Source organism: Saccoglossus kowalevskii, chromosome 2 (genome assembly GCF_978046115.1).
Source record: "Saccoglossus kowalevskii chromosome 2, keSacKowa6.1, whole genome shotgun sequence".
NCBI classification, from domain to species: domain Eukaryota; kingdom Metazoa; phylum Hemichordata; class Enteropneusta; family Harrimaniidae; genus Saccoglossus; species Saccoglossus kowalevskii.
The window spans coordinates 44,646,778-44,652,777 of record NC_140642.1 but is presented as its reverse complement, the minus strand read 5'-3'; positions in this window follow the sequence as shown (position 1 = coordinate 44,652,777).

Genomic DNA, 6,000 nt, shown 5'->3' with positions numbered 1-6,000 from the left:
ATACTTATTAAAGGCTCTTGCAATAACCTCCCCCTGGAGAGTGGTTGCGTATTACCGGCACAACTCACGGTTTGCGACAAACAAACGCCCTCAAATACGTTTTCTATAAATCGCGCTCTGTCGCGACGAAGCTCTTCTATGTGTCATGACGGCCGTTGAAATCTTCGATATGTAACCGTGCATCTATGAAGATTGTGTTTTCGAGAGATTTACTACATTGTTACAATATCGTTGCAGAAAGTTATGAATACATTTAGGGGTCAATTTGAAATCTTTATGTAGATTTTAAGAAATGGAAGCTAGACATCGTGAGAAATGCATGAAAGGTGTTGCTGGGGAAAAAAAAACTTTTATTTGTTGTTACTTGTAAGCTGATGCATACTCTATGTTGTATTAATGATAAAGATATTTTCGAGGCGGCGACAGCCCCCCCCCCCCTGTGCACACACACACACACCCGAGACCCCCCCCCCCCTGCCAACGCCACTAACATGAGCATTCAAGATAAAGGGTAATCATGTTAGTACATCCATGGGGTAAGTAATTAGTGAGCTTTATAATTAGGTGAGTAGAAATGTTCCCATGTATAAATAATATTATTTATTCGCCTTTGAAACGGAAAATGCCTACAAGCCAAATACAAGTAAAAGAACATCAAAATAGGCAATGAAATAAACTGAAAACAAACACTACTTGAACAACTATTCGATTAAACTTCCTTCCTTGTGGCCCAACTTTCCCTAATGAATTTCCTGATTAACATTTGATGTTTCTCTCTCAAGAGTATTGTTCATAACGTAAGGAAAATCTAAAGTTCGGGCTTCCTGGGTGAAATGCGCTAATAGTGAAATGATGAAACGTTCTTCTTAACCTTGCCTCAAAAAGAATAGAGATGCCAAAATGATCAACGAGTTATTAACATACTTTTATCTTTAGTTGTGTTTTTTTTAAGTATAGTGGTTTAATGACCTCGTGTTTTTTATTGTGCTCTGAAAAAGTCTAAATTGATTAGCTTCGCAAGTTTTATAGAAGATATTATTCCATTTGTTGGTGGATGAGAGTTGTAAATATGATCCAGACCATTTTCTTTCAGAATGCTATGTGTATATTGTGGGCAGTTCCACGGTAAGTACGCGTTATTAATGTCGGTTCTAATTGAGTTCCTTGACATTTCATGAAATATTGACCTTTTTCGCTCTCAGTTATTTTATCATATTGCTCATATTATATGTTAATGGTATGCCCGTTGATCTGCGTAAAATAAAATACATGTAGTAATATGAGATTTTACAATGCCCAGAATTATTATCCATTATTGCTAGATTTAAAAAGTACACAAAATACAGAAACATCGAAGCATTGCCTATCTGCGAGTCAATGCCATGGTGTACACGTCTTTTGTATCATGATATATTTTCATTCGTATATCATAGGGATTGTGGACATGATTACGATGACGTCATATAGTTAATTGCATTGCTTGAAGTGACATCGGTGTGAAATTATAATGTGACCATCATTAGCTAAATCAACATTTGTGTTTCATTTGTCATTACGTAACATTGGTAGACCAGAAGTATCTTTAATTCCTTTGAGCTTATGCGACAGCAATGTAAAGTTGTGTCGATAATATATACGATATTCACAAACAAATAACAGTCACGGTGTTGACTTTGATGAACATAAGTTATTGTCCACTTATTAGAGTTGTGATTGGTGCAAAATATAGAGTAGCACAAATAATGACAATCTGATTGGTGCGTTCATATTTAGAGACGTAATCATTACCTAGAATTCATAGTGCATCTTTATTTAACTCATTGTACAGACTGGCGTAGGAGAGTGGCACTCCGGGTTGCCGTGGGTGAGTCTCCCTGACAAAGACTAAAAAGCACAACTGCATATATCTGGTGCTTGTAGTTATTGTATGCAGCGATGAACGATCCCGATTCCTCCTGAAATAATTATTCCATGACGCTTGGAAGAAGAACACGCACAATTTCACCACACAGGAAAGCTGTGCAGAATATTGTGCAACCTACGACTGACCGACGCTGACGTAACGTGCTCTAGTATGTGGTAGGTGTGTTTGGTTAATAAGAACCATGGTAGTGTAAATGAAAATTAGCAAGTTAGTTTACAAAGACAATATAATAATAATAACTTTATTACGCTGCTTAAAACCTTCAGAGGGTTTGTGTATGGTAAGAACATAAAATACAAAGAAACACGATAACAATACAATTCAAAAGAGATAAAATATAAGAAAAATGTTAGTAAAATAAAAGAAAAAATAAATTAATTACTTTCCATGGTTTTAAAAATTGTGCTCTTCAAATATTTTGCTAAGGCTATATTATTCTCCATAATCTTTTTAAATATGGAATTCACATCCATTGTGTAAATATTTATTGCACACTCAAACAGCTTTTTTCTCTGTTCTATATAGCCAGTACAAAATAGCAGGAAATGTTTTTTTATCTTCTAATGCTTCAGTGTTACATTTTTTACAGTGTCTATTTTCTAATTCTATTTCGGGCTTTGTTCTCCTATCTAATTCTATTTCCATAGTATATAATAATTTCCTTATCATAACTTACTTTGAATAATTTGTATGTTCTCAGTTTTCATTGGTTTCACTGAAATTTAGTTGTTCTCTCAATCTTTGAATATAATTTTCAGATAGCCTGAGTTTTCCTTTTTTTTATTATTTGATCCCAATTTTTCATATTGTGGTCATTTTTTATTTTAATTAGATCATGTCCTAGTGTAACTTTAATATTCCTTACCCAGTTTGAATAAATTTTTATCATTTCAACCAGGGATGATTTTAAAATGTGATTATCTGGCAGACTATATAGTCTATGCCAGTATTTAATTTGAGCCAAATTAATTTTTAATTTTATTGGTAACTTACCAAGATCTGCTTTCAAACCACTAATTGGCGTCATTTTACTCACTCCTAGGATAAATCTGTAGAAATGACTGCAAACTTGCTCTAAACTGTTACTGTCAGTTGTGGTTTCATTAGGTGAAATTAACTGGTCAAAAATTTTCAAACTAAGTGCTGGTGAGATTATTTTGTGGTTTAAGACTGTTTGTCTAATGCTGAAAAGAGCCTTTATTGATTTGTTTTTTTAACATAGATAAGTTTGTTTTAAATGTTCCATTTGGAGTAAATATTGCCCCTAAATAGTAAAACTCACTAACAGCTGCTATGTCTTGGTTGTTGATTTTAAAATTCATGTTTTTAATCAATCTGCAGTTAAATACCATAACTTTAGTTTTCTTTACATTTACTTCTAAATTAGAATTTATACAATAGTCACTTAATTTGTTCAGACAGCTTTGTAGTCCGTCTTCCGTTTCTGAAATATATGCAAGGTCATCTGCATATTGGATGCAATTTAAAGGTTTCTCGCCCATTAGAACTGGTTTATCAATTTGATCCCCAAATAATTCTGGCAGATCATTCAGAAAAATGTTAAATAAAGTTGGTGATAAATTGCAACCTTGCTTAACTCCACAGGTAGACTGAAATCCATCAGTTATACCCTCTGACAATTTAACTTTATATTTAATATCCTTATACATAGATTTTATTATTTCATAAAAACTCCCCGTAATACCAATGTTTTGTAACTTAAGAAAGAGCACATCTCTCCAGATGCTGTCGAAAGCTTTTCTAAAGCCAACAAAACAAGTGTATGAGCATTTTCCAGAACTGCTGCTTTTATTTTTATTATAAATTGTTTTTTTAACTGCTGTTTTTAACAGGAAAATTGCGTCTGTCCTTCTCCTGTCTTTCCTAAAGCCAAACTGCATGTCGGTAAATAATTTATTTTCTTCCAAGTATGTGGTCAATCTTCGATTCATTATGCCAGTAAATAGTTTTGAGAGACAATTTGTTAATGCAATAGCTTTATAATTACCAAGATTTAATTTGTCGCTTGATTTGTGTAGTGGACAAGAATTGTAGATTTCCAGGTTGCAGGAAATTTTCCACTGTCTAGAATACAGTTGAAAAGTTTCTGTAAACATCTCATCATTAACTTATTCTTGATTTTCAACATTTCATTGGCAATGCTGTCATCAGCAGCTGACTTATTATTTTTTAGTTTGCTAACAGTGCTAAGAATTTCTTCATATGTGATATTTGAGTTTAGATATTGGTTAGCAATTTGTTGCATTTCTTTTTCTATAAGATTATTTTGTAACTCATGATTTTTATTGTTTGTTTTATTATAAAGTTTTGAAAAATGATCAATCCATTTTTTTCCTGATATTGTTGTGTCTTGACTTTTCGTCTTTTGATTACGTAGGCTTTTCAGTACAGACCAGTACTCATTTTGGTTGACGCTGTCCATATATTCATGTTTGAACACCAACATGTTTGTATATTCTCTTTTTTATATTTTATTAGTTTTGTATAATGCTTTTTAAGAGTATAATATTGGTGTTTCATATACGAGTTGGTTGGTTGTTTTGTTAGCAACTTAGAGGTACCAATTAATTCCTATTTTACTGTAGAACACGACTTATCAAACCATTGTTGTTTTGAATATTTATATTTTTTATTATTTATTGTTCTTTTATTGGTTACTTTTTAAGGCAGTTATCCGCTGCATCAATGATAAATTGTGTTGAACTGATCTGTTGGTTCATTGACATCACTGTCTTTGAAATCATTGGTAGGTAGTTTTTGAACATTGTTTTGAGTTTTCTAACATGACGTTGTACTTTTGCTTTGCCTCAACGTTCCAAATGATTTTTTACAGTGCGGTTTCAATTTATCCACAAGCTTTGTGTTCTTGGTAAAGGTAAAGTTGCCATTTAAATCACCTATCTTCCTACCATTGGCTATTAAAAGATTATTTATAATACAAAGATCGACTAATTGTTTGCCGACCTTATTCTTAGTTTTATCTTGGATGTGCCTTTTTTCAAAATTTTCTAAAGTGTAATTATTTGGAATGGGTACAATGAATGAACAAAAACTTGCAAAATATGCATTCCGGTGTGGGTAAGCTTGTTCATCGGCCATTGTACCATGGTAGCGACGATGTCTAAAATGTCCGTCCGTCAGTCCGTCATTTTAAAACCAGTTTATTTTTCTTAAAAGTTATCTCACAGCAATATCCCAGTCTTTTGTCAGAACTATCTAAGTCACTTCTTTGGCTATTTTTCAATAATTAAGAATTCTGAGTGCTGGGTCATAGTCCCGGGGGGGGGGGTACTTCCACGTTAAGTGGGTAAGGGTATGCGCCCACCTCTCGTAAACCATACTCGCTTCCATTTTTTTCTATTTATATACCCACTTCAAAACACAAGTGTTTTTCAGCGAAAAAAAACACAGATCACAACTTTCGCAACCAGTGAGCGCATCCGGACGATGCATTCATTTTTTTTTTATTCAGCTTTTTCCGGTATTTGGCTTTGAATATAAGGACCGGTGAAAAAGTAAATAAATGCTACACACTTCGAAACCAAAACATTGATAAATGACAACCCACTTCTAAACAAAATAACGTGAAATGACACCCAGTCGGGCGGCACATACCCGTATTACACTTCTATGCAAGTAGCCCCCCCCCCCCCCGTGGTCATAGTGTAACTCCAGATGAAGCAACACTTGCGTCTTTATTTCGTGTGTTGTTATTTTGTTTAGTGAGTACATTTGTTTTGTGTTAATAATTCCACAATAAAGAAAAAGATACAGAACAGATGACAAAATCCCCTCTGGAAAAAAAATGTACATGACAAACGCTATCTGGTATACGGTGGTGCTCCCATTCACGATAGTGATATTGTTCCTTTCCTTTATATAGGGCTATTTCCAACTCTATTTTTCTATTTTCACGGACTAGTGATTTAAACGCATTTGCAGAAGGGATTGTAGCATTTCTTCTACAGCTATAAATATACTTTTTGAACAGTAAAATAAAATGGTTCAAAATTAGATTGTCATCATTTAAAATACCTAAAATTACATTTACTTTA